The sequence below is a fragment of the Heterodontus francisci genome, chromosome 37, assembly GCF_036365525.1.
Source record: "Heterodontus francisci isolate sHetFra1 chromosome 37, sHetFra1.hap1, whole genome shotgun sequence".
NCBI lineage: Eukaryota > Metazoa > Chordata > Chondrichthyes > Heterodontiformes > Heterodontidae > Heterodontus > Heterodontus francisci.
The window spans coordinates 32,099,506-32,124,717 of NC_090407.1; the positions used below are offsets into that span (position 1 = coordinate 32,099,506).

At 46.3% G+C, this 25,212-nt stretch overlaps 1 protein-coding gene across 3 annotated transcripts in view; it reads left to right on the forward strand.

Annotated features, from left to right (window-relative positions):
- Nucleotides 1-572: 572 nt before the first annotated feature.
- disp3 (dispatched RND transporter family member 3) overlaps nucleotides 573-25,212 on the forward strand; it is a 743,795-nt gene continuing 719,155 nt past the window's right edge. For all 3 annotated transcript variants that reach the window (XM_068017501.1, XM_068017500.1, XM_068017502.1), the window contains exon 1: nucleotides 573-936. The gene's annotated coding sequence lies outside the window, so the exon portion shown is untranslated. The remainder of the gene's footprint in view (nucleotides 937-25,212) is intronic.

A 25,212-nucleotide genomic window follows, 5' to 3' on the forward strand; every position in this document is an offset into this window, starting at 1 on the left:
AAATTTGTTTGTCGGGGCTGTTGCACAGTTGGCTCTCCCCTTGCGCCTCTGTCTTTTTTCCTGCCAACTACTAAGTCTCTTCGATTCGCCACATTTTAGCCCCGTCTTTATGGCTGCCCGCCAGTAAAATGGAAATATTATATTATAAATAAAAATGTTATATTGCTCTTAATATCAATAGCCTGGTCCTTTACCCATTCCAGTACACTGGACATCTTTGCATCCCTCTCACTGCCGAACTGTGCAGGAACGGAAGATCTGCCAGGAGAGTAATAAATAGCAAGACCGCACCAACCTGGTGAAATGCATGGGGTCGCCAGTCAGCACAGAGCACCAGTTAACAGATTGTTTCCCTCTTAACAGCAAAACCCGGCTGCTCTTTGCAAGCGAAGGCGAGCAGCAGTAGTCAAACACGCACCCACCCGACGGTAGCCGGGTGGAGCGGAGAGAGGTTGCCCGGCAGCTCCGAAGTGTGAGTTTACCTTTGTAACCGCGATTGGTGCGCGCCGGTGCCCCGCGACCAAAACAAAAAGCGGTGCGTGCGCTGGAGTTGGGGGGTGAGGGGGGAGCAGAGGGTGGCACAGGAGCTCGAGCTTCCAGCTCTGCGTTCTAAACCCAGCAGCTCGAGATCCCGGCTCGCAGTCTGACAGTTGACACCGCTGGGCTCGCGCGATCCAAACAACTCGCATCCCGGGCTCGCGCGATTCAAACCCGGCTCGCGTTCCAGGCTGCTGTTCGCCCGCTCCAACTGTCACTGAAGCGCGAGCGGCTCCTCGGAAGCCCCCAGAAAATTCTGTCTCATTAACTTTTAACATTTACAGAAGTAGAAACACCTCAGTGCGTTTTCAGTTATCGCTTACTTATTTATTATTTGATCATCTCATTGAAGACTGTCCTCATTGCTGCATCACGTGCGAGGAAAACGTATTCAAATTGGTAAGTAAGATTGTTTTAATCTGTAATCCGTAAACAGAGTGGAAATAGATTCACCTTTTTGCTGCTGAGGGGGTTAACCTTTCTGAATTAGCATATACCTTGAGTTAACTGATTTATATCCTGATGTAGTCAGTGGAGGTGACAACTGTTTCTGTGTACAGTATATTAAGACATTAATATTGTTTCCCTCCTCTTCTCAAAGATCATAGATTTTCCGAACCAATGCATATCTGCCCTTAACCAGTCACATTTATTGATGCTCACTGATAATTTTGATTTGTTGGGGATTTGTAAAAATAAAAGCTTCTGGATTTATTCGAGGATGTGCGTTTCAGTTTTATTTTAATAAAATGCCACTGTTAATAGAGGTCTAATCTTAGTAGGTATGCATCACCATCTGCTTTACTTTATCTATATAAACAAGTAAATTACCTGTTTCTTAAACCAATTCGGTGGCCCCTTTGTAAATGGTTTAAGCTATTTAATGTGCCTTGAAGGTGTGACCGCAGGTTTTAGGGATTCCAGGTGAGCAGCTATCGTATTTTTCAGGAGCGATAGGAGTGAAAAGGTTTGAAACTGACTGATTCCCATTTGGTGGAACTTAATTGACCTTTGGCTCATAGTTAACACTGGTGGTGTAAGTTTACTAAATTGATATTGCATTATTGAATTTTTCCAGAATTTACTTTCTCAATGACTTTTGTTTATGTGCTTTTAATGTAATAAAAATGCCAAGGTGCTTCACAGGAGTATTCGAAAGCAAAGTTTGACACTGAGCCACATAAGGAGAAATTAGCACGGATCACCAAAAGCTTGGTCAAAGAGGTAGGTTTTAAGGGGTATCTTTTAAAGGAGGGTCTTAAAGGAGGAAAGAGAGGTAGAGAGGGGGAAAAGTTTAGGGAGGGAATTCCAGAACTTCGGGCCTTGAAAGCTGAAGGCATGGGCACCACTGGTGGAGCAAAGAAAATCTGGGATGGTCAAGAGGCCAGAATTAGAGAAGCACTGAGATTTTGGAGGGTTATGGGGCCGGAGGAGATTACAGATATAAGGAGGTTTAGCTTTTAGCTAAGGTAAAGTGGTGAGATGGGGGAATCTTGCAAATATGTTGTTATGTGGTAAAATTAGTGTGTGTGATATGTATATATAATTCAAGAAAAACTTGAGGTTACTGGCATCAGAAGCTTTACTTCATTTACCTCTCAGTTTATAACAAATTGCCTCATGAGGTGTTTAATGTCTGGGGGCACCATCTTGAAACCTGGAGCTGCAGTGTAATGGCAGGATGTCTTGAGATTATATCATGGGGTCATGGAGTATGTCTGCAGCTTTAATATATGATAAAGCTGTACAAGGGACACGTTGGATTGAGCCATTGCCTAAGGTGGGTGCTGTAGGGTGTTTTCCAGGGATCTTGTAAATCTGTTTATTGGACATGTGTTGATGCATTCTCTTTTTTTGTTTTCTTTCCTCTCCTTTGCTGCCTTTTCTAAAAGCACTGGCATCTTGTTTGGATCCTGGCAGCCTGAAATGGCTATCTTTCATGTTCCTTTTAGTGGTTGAATAGACAGTTGACAAACATGAATAGCATCATGGCTAAACCTGATCCTATCCTCACTCAATGTGCACATCTGGATTTTCCAGCAGCAGTGACTAGATAGGAATCCTTGTTGGTTTTTCTCTTGCTAACCTAAGAGTTCTGAAGCTAATTGCAACTCCCCCCACCCATTGCCCCAGTTTTGGTCAGCAGACCAAAGTCACAGACTATGTTGACTTGGAAATATGCCACTGTTCCTTAATCATCACTAGATCAAAATCCTAGAACTCTCTACCTGAACAACACTGTGGGAGTACCTTTACCAGATGCAGTGCAGTGATTCAAGAAAGCAGCCCGCCACCCCCCACCACCACATTCTCAAGGACAATAAATTCTGGCCATGCCAGTGACGCACACAACCCATGAACAAATTTTTAGAGAAAGGCTAGGACTCAAACCCAAACCCTTCTGATCTGCATAGTTCAGTAATCCATCAAGTAATGTGCCCATGTGACTACACCTTCTGATGGCATTGGCTAAAATCCACTGAGACACATACACAAGTACTTGAGGTAAGGAGATTTGGCTCCCTTCTGTTTTTTTTGGTCAGAGGTTTATGTAGCAGGCATGTTTAAGAAGTTTGCAGATGATGGAAAACTTGGCCATGTGGTTGATAGTGAGGAAGAAAGTTGTAGACAGCAGGAACTTATCAATGGGCTAATCAGTAGATCAAAAAAGTTTAAAATGGAATTCAGTCTGGAGAAGTGTGAGGTAATGAATTTGGGGAAGGCAAACAAGGCAAGGGAGTACACAATAATGGTAGGATACTGAGAACATAGGACTTAGGAGCAGGAGTGGGCCATTCGTCCCCTCAAGCCTGCTCTGCCATTCCATAAGATCATGGCTGATCTGGTTGTGGTCTCAACCCCACTTTTCTGTTGCCCCCGTCCCCCTCCCCCATAACCCTTGACTCCCTTGTCTATCAAAAATCTATCTAACTCAGCCATGAATAAATTCAATGACCCAGCCTCCACTGCTTTCTGGGGAAGAGAATTCCACAGACCAACGACCCACTGAGAGAAAAAAATTCTCCTCATCTCCACCTTAAAAGGAGCAGAAGGATCTTGGCATGCAGGCTCACAGATCCCTGAAGTTAGCAGGACAGGTAGATGAGGTGGTCAAGAAGGCATACAGGATACTTGCTTTTATAAGCCGAGGTGTGAAATATAAAAGCAAAGAGATTGTTAGAACTGTATAGAACAACAGTCAGGCCACAGCTAGAGTACTGAGCACATTTCTAGTCACTGCATTACAGGAAGGGTGTGATTGCACTAGAGAGGGTACAGAGGATATTTACGAGGAAGTAGCCACAAATAGAGAATTTTAACTGAGGAAAGATTGAATAGGCTGGGTTGTTTTCTTTGAAATGGAGGCTGAGGGGAGGTTTAATTGAGGCGTATAAAATCATAAGGGGCCTAGATTGAGTGGATAGGAAGGACCTACTCCCCTTAGCAAAGAGGTCAATAACCAAGGAGCATAGATTTAAAGCAATTTGTAGAAGAATGAAAAGGGAGGTGGGGATAAATATTTTCACCCATATGGTGGTGAGGGTCTGGAACTCACTGCCTGAAAGGGTGGTAGAGGCAGAAACCCTCATTGCAATGAAAAATATTTGGCAATGCACTTGAAGTGCCATAACCAACAAGGCTACAGGCCAAGAGGTGGGAAGTGGAATTAGGCTGGATTACTCTTTCGGTTGGCACAGATTTTATGGGCCTAATGGCCTCCTGAGCCATAAATTTTCTATGTTCCTGCTCCAAATTCAGAGTTAGCTATGATATTTTTGCCCTCGCTCTTGCTCCTTTTTAGGTGACTGTGCCTCTGGATTCATGACACAGCTTTCTTTTCGTATTCTCCAGAGATCTTCGGGTGAATCCACTTGGAGTGATGGTGAAATGTTATGTGATGATTGCCAATTAGAGTTCCAGTTTAAGCTGTGATCATTGTGTGGGAGTGACTGCTTATTCAAGGTGCAAATGCAGTTCAGTTGTGCTCCTAACCACTTTCAAATCAACCTGTCAAATCCCTTGTTAGATTTATACTTTTGTATTGGTTGTTGGTACGGATCAGGGAAATGATGCAGAACAGTTGCTGAGCTCAACAGTATGACGGAAACTGGATTATCACAGTTGAACCTGGGTTAATGATAGCATCAATGGATGTCGATTCTGGTCCCTTGAATATTGGGAACCAGCTGATCTGGGTAGTGTTAAATTTTGAACAGGTAACCAGATGCCATTCATGATTTCTGAATATTTCAAAGGGGAAAGGTCTTGGTGTTGACTCTCAATCTCTGAACACCTGCTTGTAAACCTATAGTTGTTAGATCAGAGTAAGTTTCTAGGTAGCGGGTTATGTTTTGATTCCATAATTTATCTCTGAATTGGAGACTCCTGAGGATTTATAAGATGTTTAATGCAAATTAGTCTAAACACAGGATAACCTATAACTGTTTCACAGCAGTTGATGATCCCATGTTGATGCAGTTAGTACATGCAACAACTAGCGTGAAACGAAGCAGTATGGACCAGAAAGATGCCAGGTTTCTCCCTTGGTCTTTACTGATTTTAATGGGGCTGGTGGTAGAGATGCTAACATTGAGGTCACAGACTCTTGGACTCGGGGGAAAAATAGGTCAGCGCATGTGCTGTTTTGTTATCCAGTGGCCTTTTCTTAATGCATGCATATATAGATGTTGGGTGAGGTGAGGATTAAACTTGCCTGTAATGTCCCCACTAGTTAAGCAACAGTCATACTCATGGAATTATACCTTGCAGACAATGTCCCAGCCACCACCATCACCATCCCTGGGTATGTCCTGTCCCACCGGCAGAGGTGGTGGCACAGCGATATACAGTCGGGAGGGAGTTGCCCTGGGAGTCCTCAACATTGACTCCAGAACCCCATGAAGCCTCAGGGCATCAGGTCAAACATAGGCAAGGAAACCTCCTGCTGATTACCACCTACACAACCCCGCCCCTCCCCACTCTTGCCCCCCCCCACCCCCGCCACCATCTCGGCTGATGAATTAGTGATTCTCCAAGTTGAACATCAATTGGAAGGAGCACTGAGGGTAGCAAGGGCACAAAACGTACTCTGGGTGGGGGGATTCAATGTCCACCACCAGGAGTGGCTTGGTAGAACCACTACTGACTGAGCTGGCTGAGTCCTGAAGGACATAGCTGCTAGACTGGGTCTGTGGCGGGTGGTGAGGGAACCAACAAGAGGGAAAAATCTGCTTGACGGAGATTTCACCAATCTTTTTTTCCCCAAAATATACTTTATTCATAAAAATCTGTTTTAAAAATGCATTACAAAACAGTTCAAAACAGCACAAAGTTGACATTCTAAAGAGTGCAAAGGAAAACAGCTTTCTTCGAAACAGGAGTGAGTTGCCTCACAACCCTTCCGTTCCTTTTTAAATGCCCTGTACATTTTACAGCAAACCCATATTTGGTGTATACAGCCGAAGGAGTTTCCCATGGGTCCAGCCCCTCCGTTCATTTTGGTGGGAGGACCTTACACAGTGGTGTTTCCCCATTGAGCCTTCGCAGCGGCTGCCCCAAGCTTAGGTGCGTCCCTCGGCACGTAATCCTGGACCTTGGAATGTGCCAGTCTGCAACACTTGGTCGTGGGCAACTCTTTGCGCTGGAAGACCAAAGAGCGTCTTTCACCGAATCGCTGGTCTTCCAGCAGCAGTTGATGTTTATCTTGGTGTGCGTCCCTGGGAACAGACCATACAGCACAGAACTCCTGTGTTACAGAGCTGCTTGGGATGAACCGCGACAAAAACCACTGCATCTCTTTCCACGCCTGCTTTGCAAAGACACATTCCAGAAGGAGGTGGGCAACTGTCTCTTCCCCACCGCAGCCACCTCGAGGGCAGCGTGTGGAGGTGGCGAGACTCCAGGCATACAGAAAGGATCTGACAGGGAGGGCCCTTCTCACCACCAGCCAAGCTATGTCTTGGTGTTTGTTTGAAAGTTCTGGAGATGAGGCTTTCTGCCAAATGTATTCTGCATTCCTGTGTGGAAACACCGAGAACCGGGAGTGGATAAATTTAGCGCGAGGTTCGGGGCCTTCACATACCTTCAGGAGCAGAGAGCAGTCGGACCTCTTCAAGCGTGCCGGAGTTTTGAAAAAAAACACAACAGTGTGGTTACAGGAAAGCTGCAGGGTGATTGGTGAGTCACTGCTGTTAGGGAATAACTCTGAATAGCTGGGTTAGTAACTAAAGTAAAGGGAAAGGTTACAGTTCTTTTTAATATAGTAGTTAGTGTTTTTTTAGGGAATCAAGGTCCCTAGTGTAAATAATCTAATTGTTGGGTAATTTAAGGGGATAAATTAAGGGTAAGTCATGGCAGGGCAGCTCGGCAACGTGGAGTGCTCCTCCTGTGCAATGTGGGAAGTCAGGGACACTTCCAATGTCCAGGGCGAACACATAAACAGGAAGTGTCTCCAGCTGCAGCTACTCAAAATCCACGTTTCGGATCTGGAGCGGCGGCTGGAGACATTGTGGAGTATCTCTGAGACTGAGATCATTGTGGATAGCACGTACAGGGAGGTGGTCACACCGCAGGTAAAGACTGCTTAGTTTAGTTTCGAGATACAGCACTGAAACAGGCCGTTCGGCCCACCGAGTCTGTGCTGACCATCAACCACCCATTTATACTAATCCTACACTAATTCCATATTCCTACCACATCCCCACCTGTCCCTATATTTCCCTACCACCAACCTATACTAGGGGCAATTGCTAATGGCCAATTTACCTATCAACCTGCAAGTCTTTGGCTTGTGGGAGGAAACTGGAGCACCCGGAGGAAACCCACGCAGACACAGGGAGAACTTGCAAACTCCACACAGGCAGTACCCAGAATTGAACCCGGGTCACTGGAGCTGTGAGGCTGTGGTGCTAACCACTGCGCCACTGTGCCGCTGCTCAGACAGAAAGGGAATGGCTGACCGCCAGGCAGAGAAGAAGAACTAGGCAGGTAGTGCAGGAGTCCCCTGGTTCCATCTCCCTTTCTAACAGATTTTCCACTTTGAATACTGTTGAGGGAGATAGCTTCTCAGGGGAATGCAGCAAGAGCCATGTCTGTGGCACCAGGGGTGGCTCAGCTGCACAGGAGGGGAGGAAAAGGAGTGGGAGAGCTACAGTGATAGGGGATTCCATCGTAAGGGGTGCAGATAGGTGTTTCTGTGGTCGCAAACGAGACTCCAGGATGGTGATCCTGGTGCTAGGATCAAGGATGTCATGGAGCAGCTGCAGGACATTCTGAAGGGGGAGGGTGAACAGTCAGAGGTCATGGTACACATTGGTACCAACGACATAGGTAGAAAGAGGGATGAGGTCCTGCAACAAGAATTTAGGGAGCTAGGTAGCAAATTACAAAGCAGGACCTCAAAGGTTGTAATCTCTGGATTACTCCCGGTGCCACGTGCTAGTGAGTATAGGAATAGGAGGATAGAGCAGATGAATATGTGGCTGAGGAGATGGTGCAGAAGGGATGGCTTTAGTTTCGTGGATCACTGGGATTGTTTCTGGCAAAGGTGGGACGGGTTGCACCTGAACTGGAACAGGACCAACATCCTTGCTGGGAGGTTTGCTAGTGCTGTTGTGGGGTGGGGGGGGGGGGGGGGGGGGTGGGTGGTGCGTTTAAACTAATTTGGCAGGGTGACGGGATACAGAGTTGAGGTACAGTAAGGGGTGAGTCACAGGCAAATATAGAAGAGAAACAGAGTCAGTCTGGAAGGCAGAGCAAATATTGACCTGTTAAGGCACAAGTGAAAAATTGCATCTATTTTAATGAAGGAGTCTTACTAGTAAGGCAGATGAATTGAGAGCCTTGATTAGCACGTGGGATTATGATATTATTGCTATCAGAGATATGGTTGAGGGAGGGGCAGGACTGGCAGCTCAATATTCCAGGGTATAGAATCGTCAGGCATGATGGGGCGGGGATAAAACAGGAGGTGGTATTGCACTGTTGATCAAGGAGTCAATTACTGCAGTAATGAGGGACGATATCTTAGAAGATTCCTCAGATGAGGCCATATGAATAGAACTTGAAAACAAAAAGGGGGCAGTCGCTTGGCTGGGAGTGTACTACAGGCCTTCCAAACAGTCAGGGAGAGATAGAGGAACAGATATGTAGGCAAATCTCAGAGGTGTAATAATAGGGGATTTCAACTTCCCTAACATCAACTGGGATAGTCTTAGTGCAAAAGGCTTAAAGGGGGCGGAATTCTTAATGCATACAAGAGAGCTTTTTGAGCCAGTACGTAGAAAGTCCTACAAGAGAAGGGGCAGTACTGGACTTAATCTAGGGAATGAAGCCAGACAAGTGGTAGAAGTGTCAGTGGGGGAGCATTTCAGGGATAGTGACCAAAACTCTGGAAGATTTAAGGTAGTTATGGAAAAGGACAAAGACGGGCCGGAAATTAAGGTATTGAATTGGGGGAAGGCTGATTTCAATATGATAAAACAGGATCTGGCCAAAGTGGACTGGGAGCAGCTAGTTGTAGGAAAGTCTACATCAGACCAGTGGGAGTCATTCAAAGAGGAAATAGTGAGGGTTCAGAGCCAACATGTACCCGTTAAGGTGAAGGGTAGGACCAACAGGTTCAGGGAACCCTGGATGTCAAGGGATATAGAGGATTGGATCAGGAAAAAAAAAGGTTTATGGCAGATTCAGAGTGCTAAAAACAGGGGAGGCCCGAGAGGAGTATAGAAAGTGTAGGGGTACTTAAATTAATTAGGAGAGCGAAGAGGGGACATGCAAAACACTGGTGGGCAAGATAAAGTAACATCCTAAGGCATTTCATAAGTATACATATTGCAAACTGAATTCTCCCAGACCTGAGGCATTTGCGAGTGCCTTTGGAAGTCTGGGTGTTTTCCCCGACTTACCAGTGCTGGAAAACTATAAACAGGGCATAAATATCATATACACTCAAGCTTTCAAAATATATTATTCGTGGTGTATAAAATTCATTACATTAACTACTTTTTAATAGCATCAATCTTGTAATTTGTTCAATAAATCATGATTTTGGTAGTAAAAAAAATTCTAAGCTATTTATTTGGAATATATTGTAAATGTACTTGATAAAATATTTCTGCTAAGAGTATGCAGAAGTTTGCTTTCTGATCTGAAATTTAGTTCATCAACTTATATTACTGGAAGTACTGGGGGTGGCGGGGTCACGGTGGAAGCTAAGCAGAGCACATGGGACACACACATTCCTCTTTCATGAATGTGAAAGAATACAAACTTCATTGCAGGTTTTATCTTCACCTTTAGAAGTGTATCCTGCTCTGAGGTCTGTGCATTATTCTGTTTTTGCTTTGCTATCGGGGTGCCAGTCTCCATAGAATTTCTGGGTTCTGCTTTATTACAGTGCCTCACAAAGGGCAAACACACAGAACTAGCAATATTTTTTCCCAACCCCCCGCATCACTGACTGGTGTACACACACATGGACTAACAGTGCTATTGGGATAAAGGAGTTGGAATTTGCACAATGTTAAAGGACACCTGGTCTTCCTCATCATTGAAACGTTGAACTGTATTATTAATTGGGATAGTAACCAATTTATTCAATGGGTTCTTTTGGAAGGGGGTGGGGGTAATCTGTTTCAGAATACATGTAAAATGGACAATTAAATGATTGTTTCTAATCCTCCACCACTCAGTTAAGCTACAACCCTTTTCCCATATGCATTCACTACTCTGTGGTCTTGGTTATTTCAACTGAGGGCGCATAAACAAAGTTAGACATATTGTCCAGTGTAATCATACTGACTTACATCTATATACATGTAATTTTTGTACCCATTATATTAAAAAAAAAACCTCAGAACATTTGTGTCCGTCACTTCCCAATATGTTCTGAAAGTCTCAACTACACAGCATTTCTAACAAAAATTAAATTGCAGGGGCACTCTGTGATCTTTTTAAAGTGGAAATAGTAAGCTGACCTGGAACTTGCATTGACATTTGTGGGGAGCATTGCAATTTATCAGTTCAAATCATTTCCTTTTCCCATACTAGCTATCCTTCTGAACTGTAGAGTGAGACACTTCTAACTAATATTGAACTATTGGTAGTTTTGTGTGATACATTTATGCTGAGTTAGTTTAAAATGTCCTAACTCAATTAGGTTCTTGATTTTACAATTTTCCTGGCAAATAAATTAAAAATACAGCATTCAAAGAAAGCGTCTACACTATAAACCTACAATAAATATCTTGATTCTTCTCGAAGTATCTTCTTTGGGCCTCCTTATCTCGAGAGACAATGGATACGCGCCTGGAGGTGGTCAGTGGTTTGTGAAGCAGCGCCTGGAGTGGCTATAAAGGCCAATTCTAGAGTGACAGGCTCTTCCACAGGTGCTGCAGAGAAATTTGTTTGTCGGGGCTGTTGCACAGTTGGCTCTCCCCTTGCGCCTCTGTCTTTTTTCCTGCCAACTACTAAGTCTCTTCGACTCGCCACATTTTAGCCCTGTCTTTATATCTTGATTCTTCTAGAAGTATAAGAGGAACTATAGGAAGGATGGGATTGCACTGGAGAGGGTGCAGAGGAAATTCACCAGGATGTTGCCTGGGCTGGAGCATTTCAGCTATGAAGAGAGACTGAAAAGGCTAGGGTTGTTTTCCTTCGAGCAGAGAAGGCTGAGGGGAGACCAGATTGAGGTATACAAAATTATGAGGGGCATTGATGGGATAGATAGGAAGAAACTTTTTCCCTTAGCGGAGGGGTCAATAACCAGGGGGCATAGATTTAAGGTAAGGGGCAGGAGGTTTAGAGGGGATTTGAGGAAAAAGTTTTTCACCTAGAGGGCGGTTGGAATCTAGAACACAATGCCTGAAGGGGTGGTAGAGGCAGGACCCTCACAACATTTAAGAAGTATTTAGATGAGCACTTGAAATGCCATAGCATACAAGGCTCGGGGCCAAGTGTGGGAAAATGGGATTAGACTGGATGGGTGCTTGATGGCCGGCACAGACACATTGGGCCGAAGGGCCTGTTTCTGTGCTGCATGACTCTGTGACTCTGTGTCTGTATATTAAAGGCAAGAGGATAAGCAGGGAAAGAGTAGGGCCCATTGGGGACCAAAGTGGCGATCTGTGTATGGAGCCGGAGGATATAGGTGAGGTTTAAAATGATTACTTTTCATCTGTGTTCACTATGGAGAAGGACGATGTAGCTGTAGAGATCAGGGAGGGGGATTGTGGTAGATTTGAATGTATTAGTATTGAAAGGGAGGAAGTATTAGCTGTTTTAGTCAGCTTAAAAGTGGATAAATCCCCAGACCCAGATGAGATGTATCCCAGGCTGTTATGTGAGGCAAGGGAGGAGATAGCAGGGGCTCTGACAAATTTTCAAATCATGTGTAGCCACAGGAGAGGTACCAGACGACTGGAGGACAGCGAATGTGGTACCATTATTCAAGAAGGGTAGCAAGGATAGACCAGATAATTACAGGCCGGTGAGTCTAACATCAGTGGTTGGGAAACTATTGAAAAAAATTCTGAGGGACAGGATTAATCTCCACTTGGAGAGGCAGGGATTAATCAGGGATAGTCAGCATGGCTTTGTCAGGGGGAGATCGTGTCTAACTAACTTGATTGAATTTTTCGAGGAGGTGACTAGATGTGTACGTGAGGGTAAAGCAGTTGATGTAGTCTACATGGACTTCAGTAAGGCTTTTGATAGGGTCCTGCATGGGAGATTGGTTAAGAAGGTAAGAGCCCATGAGATCCAGGGCAATTTGGCAAATTGAATCCAAAATTGGCTGAGTGGCAGGAGGCAATGGGTGATGGCCGAGGGTTGTTTTTGTGAGTGGAAACCTGTGACCAGTGGTTTACCACAGGGATCGGTGCTGGGACCCTTGCTATTTGTAGTGTACATTAATGATTTTGACGTGAATATAGGAGGTATGGTCAGTAAGTTTGCAGATGACACGAAAATTGGTGGTGTCGTAAATAGTGAGAAGGAAAGCCTTAGATTACAGGACGATATAGATGGGCGGAGCAGTGACAAATGGAATTTAATCCTGAGAAGTGTGAGGTGATGCATTTTGGGAGGACTAACAAGGCAAGGGAATATACAGTGGATGGTAGTAACCGAGGAAGTACAGAGAGTCAGAGGGACCTTGGTGTACTTGTCCATAGATCACTGAAGGCAGCAGCACAGGTAGATAAGGTGGTTAGGAAGGCATGTGGGATACTTGCCTTTATTAGCCAAGGCATAGACTATAGGAGCAGGGAGGTTATGATGGACCTGTATAAAATGTTGGTTAGGCCACAGCTGGAGTATTATGTACTATAGGAAGGATGTAATTGCACGGAGAGGGTGCAGAGGAGATTCACCAAGATGCTGCCTGGCCTGGAGCATTTCAGCTATGAAGAGAGACTGAAAAGGCTAGATTTGTTTTACTTAGAGTGGAGAAGGCTGAGGGGGGACATGATTGAGGTATACAAAATTATGAGGGGCATTAATAGATTAGATAGGAAGAAACTTTTTTTTCCCATAGCGGAGGGGTCAATAACTAGGGGGTATTGATTTAAGGTAAGGGGCAGGAGGTTTAGAGGGGATTTGAAGAAAATAATTTTCACCCAGAGGATGGTTGGAATCTGGAACGCACTGCCTGAAGAGGTGGTAGAGGCAGGAACCATCACAACATTTAAGAAGTATTTAGATGAGCACTTGAAATGCCATAGCATACAAGGCTACAGGCCAAGTGCTGGAAAATGGGATTAGAATAGTTAGGTACATGATGGCCGGCACAGACACGATGGCCAAAGGGCCTGTTTCTGTGCTCTATGACTCTGACTTTGGCAGTCTGCTCGGGGAACCATCTGACAGGATCCACCATCTCCATTTCCTGTAGGGTCTTGAGGGCATTCCATGCAGACCACTGCCTGATGGATTGGTGGTCAAACGTGTTTTCCCGCTGAAACTTTCCCACAAAGGATAGGTGGTATGGCACAGTCCAACTGGATAGAGCGTTCCGCGGAAAGGTGACCAGACCCATCCTTCATAACACCAGGGACGGATAGAACCTCAGCATGTAGTGACACTTGGTGTTTGCGTACTGGGGCTCTACGCACAGCTTAATGCAGCCGCACACCAAGGTGGTCATCAGGATGAGGGCGACGTTGGGTACATTTTTCCCGCCCTTATTCGGAGGTTTGAACATCGTGACCCTCCAGACCCGGTCCATTTTGGATCTCTAGATAAAGCGTAAAATGGCTCGGGTGACCGCCACGGCGCAGGAGTGGGGTATGGGCCAGACCTGCGCCACATATAGCAACAACGTGAGCGCCTTTCACCTGATGACCAGGTTCTTACCCACAATGGAGAGAGATCGCTGCTCCCACATGCTCAGTTTATGGTGTACCATGGCTACTCGCTCCTTCCAGGTTTTGAGGCACGCCCCAGCCCTTCCGAACCATACTCCCAGCAGCTTCAGGCTGTTTGACCTGACGGTGAAGGGGACAAAGGATTGGTCGGCCCATTTCCCAAAGAACATAGCCTCACTCTTGCCGTGGTTGTCTTTGGCTCCCGAGGCCAGTTTGAACTGGTCGCAGATGCTCGTCAGTCTGCGAACGGACAGCGAATCAGAGCAGAAGAAGGCAATGTCGTCCATGTACAGGGAGGTTTTTAACCTGCATGCCTCCGCACCCCTCTTATGCCCGCATCCTTCTTAATGGACTCAGCAAAAGGCTCGATACAGCAAGCAAACAAGACAGCGGAGAGAGAGAATAGCCCTGTCAATTTCCCAATCCAACTGGGAGTCATTCTGATTCCCACCCATTGATTGAGACTGCGCTGCTGATGTTTGTGTAGAGCAGATGGATCCAATTGCAGATTCCCTCCCCAAACCCCATTTTGGAGAGCACGTCCATGATGTAGGTGTGCGATATCCTGTCAAAAACCTTCTGGTCCAAGCTGATGAGGCAGGTGTCCACCCTCCCATCCTGTACATAGGCAATAGTCTCACGCTACGCAGGGATACGATCAGAGATCTTCCTGCCAGGTACAGTGCAGGTCTGGTCAGGGTGAATCACCAACTCCAGAGTAGACTTGACCCGACTGGTGATGACTTTGGACAGAATCTTGTTGTCAACCTTTAAGCACTGAGATGGGCCGCCAATTTCTGATTCCCGCCCTCTCCTACTTCCGCTTGTAGATGAGGGTGATGATGCCTTTCCTCATGGATTCTGACATGCTGCCGGCCAGAAGCATACTATTGTATACTTCCTGCAGGTCTGGGCCCCTCCAGTAGCACAGTGCCAAATACAACCCAACCGGTAAGACGTCGCTTCCAGGAGTTTTACTCATCTTGAAGGACCTGACGGCGTTTGTCAGCTCATCCAGAGTTAGCTGTTTGTCCAGTTTCTCCCTCATGCTGTCATCTAAGACCTCTAGGATAGATGACAGGAAGGACTGGGCAGCCGTGCTGTCCGTGGACTTTGCATCGTACAGCCCAGCATAAAACGATTTGCTGATCCTTAGTATGTCAGACTGTGAAGACGTTACTGAGCCATCCTGTTCCTTCAGGCTGCTGATCACAGAGCTCTCTCTATGTAACTTTTGGAAGAAGTAACACGAGCACGTCTCATCCCGTTCAACGGAGCGGACTCTGGACCGGAAGATGATCTTGGAGGCCTCCATGGCAAAGAGCCTGCTGGCTCTTCACCTCTTGGAGATCCTCCTTGACCTCGACCCCCCCATCGACTGCAACCGGAGCAGATTTTGCATTCTTTTCTGGAGTTGGGACATTTTCCCTCTGTGTGTCTCTCTCTCTCGCCAGCTGAACATCTTTGAAGATAAAGAACGTCTTCATGTTCTCCTTGATCGCCTCCCACCAGTGAACTGGAGATACAAAGAGGGGTTTCACAGTTCTCCAACCTTTTGTAATCCCTTTTGAGTTCCTCAACGTTCTCTGGGGTTAGCAGTGTGGCATTGAGCTTCCATGTACCACTGCCAACCCGCTGGTCGTCCTGTAAGTGACAATCGGCCAGTAAGAGGCAATGGTCAGAGAAGAACACTGGCTTGACGTCAGTGGATCTGACTGTGACAGCACAGGACACAAACAGGAAGTCAATCCTGGAACGGGCAGACCCGTCAGATCTTGACCAGGTGTATCTACGCTGTGCTCCGTCAGCAGGTTTGCTGAAGATGTCGTGCAGCTTGGCATCTTTTACTGTTTCCGTTAGGAATCTGGACGTAGTGTCCAGTTTGCTGTCCTTGCTGCCAGATCATCCAGCTGCGTCGATGATGCAGTTAAAGTCACCACCTAGAATGACTGGCCTGGACATCGCCAACAGCAGTGGGAGCTGCGGAAGACGGTGGGCCACTCGCTGCATTGAACCGGGGCGTACACATTGATCAACCGGAGTGGAGCATTGTTGTACGTGACATCTGCTACGAGGAGGCGACCGCCCACCACCTCCTTAACTTCGGAGATGGTGAAGTTACCTCCTCGCAGCAGAATACCCAGGCCGGAGGAACAGGGATCATTACCTCCTGACCAGATTGATGGCCCGTGGGACCACCATCGTGTCCATTTCCTGTAGTTGCTGAAGTGTGGTATTCCACTCTCCTGCAGGTCGGCTTTGATTTTGGCGAGGCAGTCCAAGGTTGAAACACATCGCGTAGTGGATTTAATGCTACACACATTAATTGAAGCAATCTTTATACCCATTTTTAAGTTAGTTGTTGCTTCTCACACCAGTTGTCCTTGCTAGTTCCAGTCCTTCGGTATGTTCCTGCATACCCATAGTGTACTCAAGCTGTTACACATTCATTGGGCTCAGAAACCCCTCCTGGTTTCTCATGAGTGTTTTGTTCCGCTGGGGTGACATCGGGGGGGGGGGGTGGGGGGGGTGCGGTCTTGCAGGTAGCAAGGCTTGGGCTGTCCTTTGCTGTTGGTGTCTTTCCCCTCCTCGAAGACATCACTGCACCCGGCTTCCTGGAGCTGGAGTGCGCCCGGCGCTTCTTTGCTCTCGGTGTCCTGGAGCTGGGGTGCGCTGGGCATGTTGCTAGGTTTGGCGCTTTGGGTTTGGGGTGCGCTGGGCCCATGACAGCTTCCAGTGCCCTGGAGCTGGGGGGCTTTATCTTCCAACTCCTTTGAGTTCTGCCGCTTCTTTTGCGGGTGCCATCATTCCGGCCCTTCCTCGTCCAATGAGGAGGAGCTGCCAGAGTCTCTCAGACAGTAGTCTCCTCTTGCCGCTGGCTTGGGTGGTGGCCTGTTCCTTTTTGTTTGGAGTTTTTTTCTTTGTGGTTTTCCTTTGTACCACTTGCCACCGACCAGTTTGTCCATCTGCTGCCTCTTCCTCCATTGATTCTGTCTGTAGAGGAGGAGTTTCTAGGCACAGGGTAGGTGTTGGGTCGCTGGTTGCAGCTGCCTCCCCTTTCTTCTCGGGTAGACTTTCCTCGCTGTTGCTTGTCTCCTTCCCAGCACCAGACACATTCACTGTTCCTTCTCCCGGCCTTTCCTTGGACCTTGTCCCCTGAGCATAACTGAGGCAGCGTTTGGGGCAGATATTGTTGAGGTGGCCTGCCTCGCCGTACAGGTTGCAACACTTGCTCTGCTTACAGTCCTTGGTCTGATGGCCTTCCTTCTTGCAGTTCTTGCAGACGACTGTGCTGCAGTTAACTGCCACATGACCAGATTTGCCACAGTTGCGACAAACTCTGGGCTTCCCCGCATAGACCAAGATGCCTCGACTTCCCCCAATAGAGAAGCTGGATGGAGGATGGATGATGGCTCCATTGGCATCGACCTTCAAGGTCACCTCGACCTGTCGCTTGCTCGTCCAAATCCCAAATGGGTCCTTGATGTAGTGCTGCTGCTGGCCACTTTGATGTACCTGGTGAGGAAGGTGACTACATCCACGACCAGAACATGGGGGTTATAGAGGTGAATTGTCACCACCTGATCACATTGTGACGGCATTGTGAAGAGTGGTTCCACTGTGAGGATCGACAGAGGCACCTGGTTTCCCTTCTCCTTGAACACCTTCAGGAACTTAATGCATCCCGCCACGTTCTTGAAAGTCACGTTGAAATATCCACTGCTGGGGAAGTGCTGCAGGCAGAAGATGTCCACAGCCTGGAATCCACAGCAATCAATAAGGATTTTCTCAATGAAGGTATGGTCAACCGATGCACCTCCTTCCTTATCCTTCATCACCATCTGAATGGTGTTACGCATTCCCTGGCCTGAAGCTCTAGAATTGGTTACAGCCATTTTACTCAGAACCTACCTGGAACAGGATCAAAGGCCACTGATCATGGTCTCTCTCCTGCTGAGACCCCACCAATCGACTTGTCACAGTTGCATCTGTCTATGACCGTATTGGTACCAGTGACGACCGTACAGTCCTTGTGGCGACAAAGTCCCGTCTTCACACTGAGGGTACCCACCGTCGTGTTGTGTGGCACTACCACTGTGCTAAATGGGATAGATTTGAACAGATGTAGCAACTCAAAACTCGGCATCCATGAAGTGCTGTGCGCCATTAGCAGGAGCAGAATTGTGTTCAACCACAATCTATAAGCTCATGGCCCGACATATCCCCCACTCTACCATTACCATCAGGAGGCACCAGAAATATCCCCATCCTCTATGATGGGGAGGCCCAGCACATCAGTGCAAAAGACAGGGCTGAAGGATTTGCATCTGTCTTCAGCCAGAAGTGCTGAGTGGATGATCCATCTCAGCCTCCTCCGTAGGTCGCTAGCATCACAGATGCCAGTCTTTAGCCAATCTGATTCACTCCACGTGATATCAAGAAACGGCTGAAGGCACTGGATCCTGCAAAGGCTGTGGACCCTGACAACATTCCGGCAATAGTACTGAAGACTTGTGCTCCAGAACTAGCCACACCCCTAGCCAAGCTGTTCCAGTACTGCTACGACACTGGCATCTACCCAGCAATGTGGAAAATTGCCCAGGTATGTCCCATGCACGAAAAGCAGGACAAATCCAACCCTGCCAATGACCGCCCCATCAGTCTACTCTCAATCATCAGCAAAGTGATGGAAGGGGTTGTCAACAGTGCTATCCAGTGGCACTTGCTCAGCAATATCCTGCTCAGTGATGCTCAGGGCCACTCAGCTCCTGACCTCATTACAGTGTTGGCCCAAACATGGACGAAAGAGCTGACCTCCAGAGGTGAGGTGAGAGTGACTGCCCTTGACATCAAGACAGCATTTGACCGAGTATGGCATCAAGGAGCCCTAGCAAAACTGAAGTTGATGCAAGTCGGGGAAAACTCTCTGGTTGGAGTCGTACCTAGCGCAAAGGAAGATGGTTGTGGTTGTTGGAGGTCCATCATCTCAGTCCTAGGACATCACTGCAGGAGTTCCTCAGGGTAGTGTCCTAGGCCCAACCATCTTCAGCTGCTTCATCAATGACCTTCCTTCAATCCTAAGGTCAGAAGTGGATATGGTCACTGATGATTGCACAATGTTCAGCACCATTCACGACTCCTCACATACTGAAGCAGCCCATGTCCATATGCAGCAAGGCCTGGCCAACATCCAGACTTGGGCTGATAAGTGGCAAGTAAGATTTGCGCCACACAAGTGCCAGGCAATGACCATCTCAAACAAGCGAGAATCTAACCATCTCCCCTTGTCATTCAATGGCATTACCATTGCTGAACCCCCACTATCAACATCCTGAAGGTCACCATTGACCAGAAACTGAACTGAACTAGCCACATAATTGCTGTGGCTGCAAGAGTAGTTCAGAGGCTGGGAATTCTGTGGTGAGTAACTCACCTCCTGTCTCCTCAATGTCTGTCCACCATCTAAAAGGCACAAGTCAAGAGTATGATGGAATACTCGCCACTTGCCTGGATGGGTGCAACACCAACAACTCTCAAGAAGCTTGACACCATCCAGGACAAAGCAGCCCGCTTGACTTGCACCCTATTTACCACCTTTTAGCATTCACTCCCTCCACCACAGATGCACAGTTGCAGCAGTCTGTACCATCTACAAGATCCACTGCAGCAACTCACCAAGGCTCCTTCGACAGCACCTTCCAAGCCCACGACCTCTACCATGTAGGACAAGGGCAGCAGGTGCATGGAAACACCACCACCTGCAAGTTTCCTTCCAAGCCATACAGCATCCTTATTTGAAACTATACCGCCCATTCCTTCACTGTCGCTGGGTCAATATCCTGGAACTCCCTTCCTAACAGCACTGTTGTTGTACCTACACCCCAAGGACTGCAGAGGTTCAAGAAAGCAGCTCACCACCACCTTGTGATGGATCCTGTATATTTTATAAGATTACACTTTTTAGCATGATTTTATCATATAAGCTTTAAGATATGCTTGACTACATATGTCAACAAATAAACAGGAAGCACTGTAATAAACAATTATAACTAGAGACTAATTATGTAAATTAGGAACTAAGTTAGATAGCTTGCAAAAATCACTGACCTGTGGAAAAGTATTTTTACTGTATAATGGACTTTGTAGCCAGCATGTGTCATAAAAATCTGTTTATGGAGTAATGCCAAGGATTGATGTGATGCGAGTTTTCAAATATTTGTCTTATGATACATGTCTTTAATATCTACTAAAGCTGGCGGCATTACACCCCTTTTGAAAACTGCAGTTTTGGGATTATTAAGTGAGATATATTTGGGTTGAGCTATGTGAAATTTAAAGAATGTGTGCTACCCTTTTTAACAAAACAACAAGAAGAAATTATCAATAACATCCTGTCTTTATTTCAGTTAATCTTTATTTTGCTTTAAAAAAACTGGAGTGTTGGTGGTATCATCAGGGAATTGGGTGGATGTTGTGATTTAACACATCCCTGTGAGGAGGTTGAATTAGACGCAGCTGAAGTACCTCAGGTTTGCGATTGTATGTCTACTGATAGTAATTAAGCTTAATTACAGTAAATATCTACATTAGTTTCTCCCACTGACGCTACCAATGTTTGACTGAAAGTATTTCTATGTGATACAAACAAGGATCGGCAGTCCAGCTCACCTGACCATTTAACGTGCCCTTTAAGGATCTCTGACTTTTTTTCAAATTTCTACACTCTGTTCACTCCGTATTGAATGTTTTGCTGTATACGTATATACTGTGGAGTATAAACACTGGCAAGGACCAGTTGGAAGTAATGACCTTATTCTGTGTAATTCTATATATACTGTGAAACCATTTCTGTAAGTTAAGGGTAAAATGAGGCTCCAGTTTTGTTCCATTTGTGTCAGGTTTGAGTCAGAAGATTGTGGGTTGCAGCTATTCACCCCAGCTCTCCCAGGACTTCGGTCATAATCTTGGATAATGAGCGAGGTTGGTGGTGGTGGCGTTGGCATCTTCTCACGAGACTGTGAACTGAGGACCTATCTGTTTGCTTAGTAGTGCCAATTACACAAAATGAGGAGGGGTTCCTGGCCAATATTTTACTCCCCCTCAACCTGTACCACCAAAGAATTGGCCATTCATCCTCTCTGCTTTATGTGGAACCTTGATGCTTCCAGTTGGCTGTTGACCCTGCCTAAATTGCAATGACTGCAGTTCATTTGGTAATATATGGTTGTAAGGCATTGTGGGATGGCCTGAGGCCATGAGGCCCCACAAAAATACAAGTTCCTTCTTTTCTAAATATGCTCCTTAAATTACGTTATGATTTTCCTTCCATTCCATTACAATTCTCTGCAAAATTCTCTGGTGCCTTCAGTTAGCTGATGTAGCCAGATCCTTTTCCTAATGTCTTATTTGACAGAAGAATCTTTGTTTAGTAAAGAGTCATTATGTATGGCACTTTGTATTTGTGGTTGTTTTGAACTCGATCTCTTTCTTGGAACAATCTGTGTTGCTACAAATTGGCATTGTCCATGAGCCTGAAAATTCTGCTTTTGGTGTGCTTGTTGTGATTAGCTAGGAACATTGTGAAAGCAGGGGTTTCCAGATCGATTGTCACTCTCCATCTGGTCACAGCAGCCCAATTAGAATTGCTACCATCGATTTTGCCGCGCTTTTGTTACCTATTAGCGAGTCAATTAAGTATACAATTTACAACTACTTCACCTCTTTCTCTTCAGTCACATGTTTCTTGCAAGGGACTGTATCAGATACTTTTTAAAAGTCATTATCGATCATAAAACCTAGTATTGAAATTACTATCGAACTTCACAGTCGCGATTAAGTTGAACAAGAACTGTGTTGTTCCTCTATATTTAAAATACATGAAAAATATCAGTATTCTGCTATATGATTCTGTCATCCCAACTCCATCATCTGTCATAGGAACTTAGGAGCAGGAGTAGGCCATTCAGCCCGTCGAGCCTGCTCCGCCATTCAGTTAGATCATGGTTGATCATCTACCTCAATGCCACTTTCCCGCGTTATCCCTATATTCCATGATGTCATTAGCATCTAGATATTTATCGGGTTTTTTTTGTCCTCAACATGCTCAATGATTGAGTTTCCACAGTCCTCTGGGGTACAGGATTCCAAAGACTCACCACTCTGAGTGAAGAAATTCCTCCTCATCTAAGTTATCTTACCTGAAGATAGGAGCGGCGGTGGCTGGCGGACCTGGGCGGAAGCTGATCCGGAGCAGGAGCTGTAAAAGAGAGCGTGGGGCTCGAGGCCCTCACTTTGCTGAAGACAGGAGCGGCGGCGGCTGGCGGACCGGCTTTCTCTCTCAGCGCGCGCTGAGACTCGAGTAAAAAAAACTTAGTGACATCACAGGAAATCTGCAAGGTGATTGGTTTGGTGAGGAGCTGCTGTTAGTGCATTTACATAGCTTAAAAAAGGGGAATTTTTTTGTTGAAAAAAAACCTCTAGTGATAAGGTGAGTACTACTAAAGTGTTTTTTAAAATTCAGTGTAACTTATTAAGGACTTCAGATTGTAGTGGGTAGAAATGGCCCCCAGTGTAATTAGTATTTTTTAATTGAGGGAGTAACTAATTAATCTAAGGGTAAGTCATGGCAGGAGAGCTCAGCCCCGTGATATGCTCCTCCTGCGCTATGTGGGGAATCAGGGACGCTTCCAGTGTCCCTGACGACCATGTGTGCTGGAAGTGTATCCATCTGCAGCTACTGGCTACCCACATTACGGAGCTGGAGCTGCGGGTGGATTCACTGTGGCGCATCCGCGATGCTGAGAACATCGTGGATAGCATGTTCAGCAAGGTGGTCACACCACAGGTAATGGCTGCACAGGCAGAAAAGGGATGGGTGACCACCAGGTGGAGTAGTAGGCACAGGCAGGTAGTGCAGGAGTGCCCTGTGGCCATCCCCTTTCTCAAACCGATATACCGCTTTGGATACTGTTGGGGGGGATGACCTCCCAGGGGAAAGCAGCAACAGCCAAGTTCGTGGCATGACAGAGGGCTCTGTTGCACAACAGGGGAGAAAAAGGGGTGGAAGAGCTATTGTGATGGGGGATTCTAGCGTAAGGGGTGCAGATAGGCGTTTCTGTGGTCACAAACGAGACTCCAGGATGGTGTTTTGTCTCCCTGGTGCTAGGATCAAGGATGTCACGGAGCGGCTGCAGGACATTCTGAAGGGGGAGGGTGAGCAGTGAGAGGTCATGATACACATTCGTACCAACGACATAGGCAGAAAGAGGGACGAGGTCCTGCAACAAGAATTTAGGGAGCTAGGTAGCAGATTAAAAAGCAGGACCTCAAAGGTTGTAATCTCTGGATTACTCCCTGTACCACGTGCTAGCGAGTATAGGAATAGGAGGATCGAGCACATGAGATGGTGCAGGAGGGAGGGCTTTAGTTTCCTGGATCACTGGGTCTGTTTCTGGCAAAGGTGGGACCTGTGTAAGTTGGACGGGTTGCACCTGAACCGAAACGAGACCAACATCCTTGCTGGGAGGTTTGCTGGTGCTGTTGGGGGGGTTTAAAATTATGTGGCAGGGGGATGGGATACAGAGTGGAGGTACAGTAGGGGATGAGGCACAGCCAAATATAGAAGAGAAACTGAGTCAGTCTGGAAGGTAGAGCAGATATAGACCTGTTAAGACACATGTGAAAAGTGCAAGGCTGGATTGCATTTAATTTAATGCAAGGAATCTTACTAATAAGGCAGATGAATTGAGGGCATTGATTAGCACATGGGATTATGATATTATTGTTATCACAGAGACATGGCTGAGGGAGGGTCAGGACTGGCAACTCAGTATTCCAGGGTATAGAATCTTCAGGCGTGATAGGGGCGGGGATAAAAGAGGAGGTGGTATTGCACTGTTGATCAAGGAGTCAATTACTCCAGCAAGGAGGGATGATATCTTAGGTTCCTCAAATGAGGCTATATGGGTAGAACTTAAGCACAAAAGTGGGGCAATCACTTGGCTGGGCATGTATTACAGGCCTCCAAACAGTCAGGGAGAGATAGAGGAACAGATATGCAGGCAAATCTCAGAGAGGTGTAATAATAGGGGATTTCAACTTGCCTAATATCAACTGGGATAGTCTTAGTGCAAAAGGCTTAAAGGGGGCGGAACTCTTAAAATGCATACAGGAGAGCATTTTGAGCCAGTACGTAGATAGTCCTACAAGAGAAGGGGCAGTACTGGACCTAATCCTAGGGAACAAAGCCAGACAAGTGGTAGAAGTATCAGTGGGGGAGCATTTCAGGGATAGTGACCATAACTCCGGAAGATTTAAGGTAGTTATGGAAAAGGACAAAGATGGGCCGGAAATTAAGGTATTGAATTGGGGGAAGGCTGATTTCAATATGATAAAACAGGATCTGGCCAAAGTGGACTGGGAGCAGCTAGTTGTAGGAAAGTCTACATCAGACCAGTGGGAGTCATTCAAAGAGGAAATAGTGAGGGTTCAGAGCCAACATGTACCCGTTAAGGTGAAGGCATTTGAGGAGTATAGAAAATGTAGGGAGGTACTTAAAGTATTTAGGAGAGTGAAGAGGGGACATGAAAAAACATTGGCGGGCAAGATAAAGGAAAATTCTAAGGCGTTTTATAAGTATATTAAGAGCAAGAGGAGAACCAGGGAAAGAGTTGGGCCCACTAGTGGCAATCTGTGTGTGGAGCTGGAGGGTATAAGTGAGGTTTTAAATGATTACTTTTCATCTGTTTTCAGTGTGGAGAATGACGATGTCGCTGTAGAGATCAGGGAGGGGGATTGCGATATACTTGAACATATTAACATTGAAAGGGAGGAAGTATTAGATGTTTTCGTGAGCTTAAAAGTGGATAAATCCCCAGGCCCAGATGAGATGTATCCAAGGCTGTTATCGAGGCAAGGGAGGTGATAGCAGGGGCTCTAACACAAATTTTCAGATCCTCTCTGACCACGGGAGAGGTACCAGACGACTGGAGGACAGCGAATGTGGTACCATTATTCAGGAAGGGTAGCCGGGATAGACCAGATAATTACAGGCCGGTGAGTCTAACATCAGTGGTTGGGAAACTGTTGGAAAAAATTCTGAGGGACAGGATTAATCTCCACTTGGAGAGGCAGGGATTAATCAGGGATAATCAGCATGACTTTGTCAGGGGGATATCATGTCTAACTAACTTGATTGAATTTTTCGAGGAGGTGACTAGTTGTGTACTTGAGGGTAAAGCAGTTGATGTAGTCTACATGGGCTTCAGTAAGGCTTTTGATAAGGTCCCGCATGGGAGATTGGTTAAGAAGG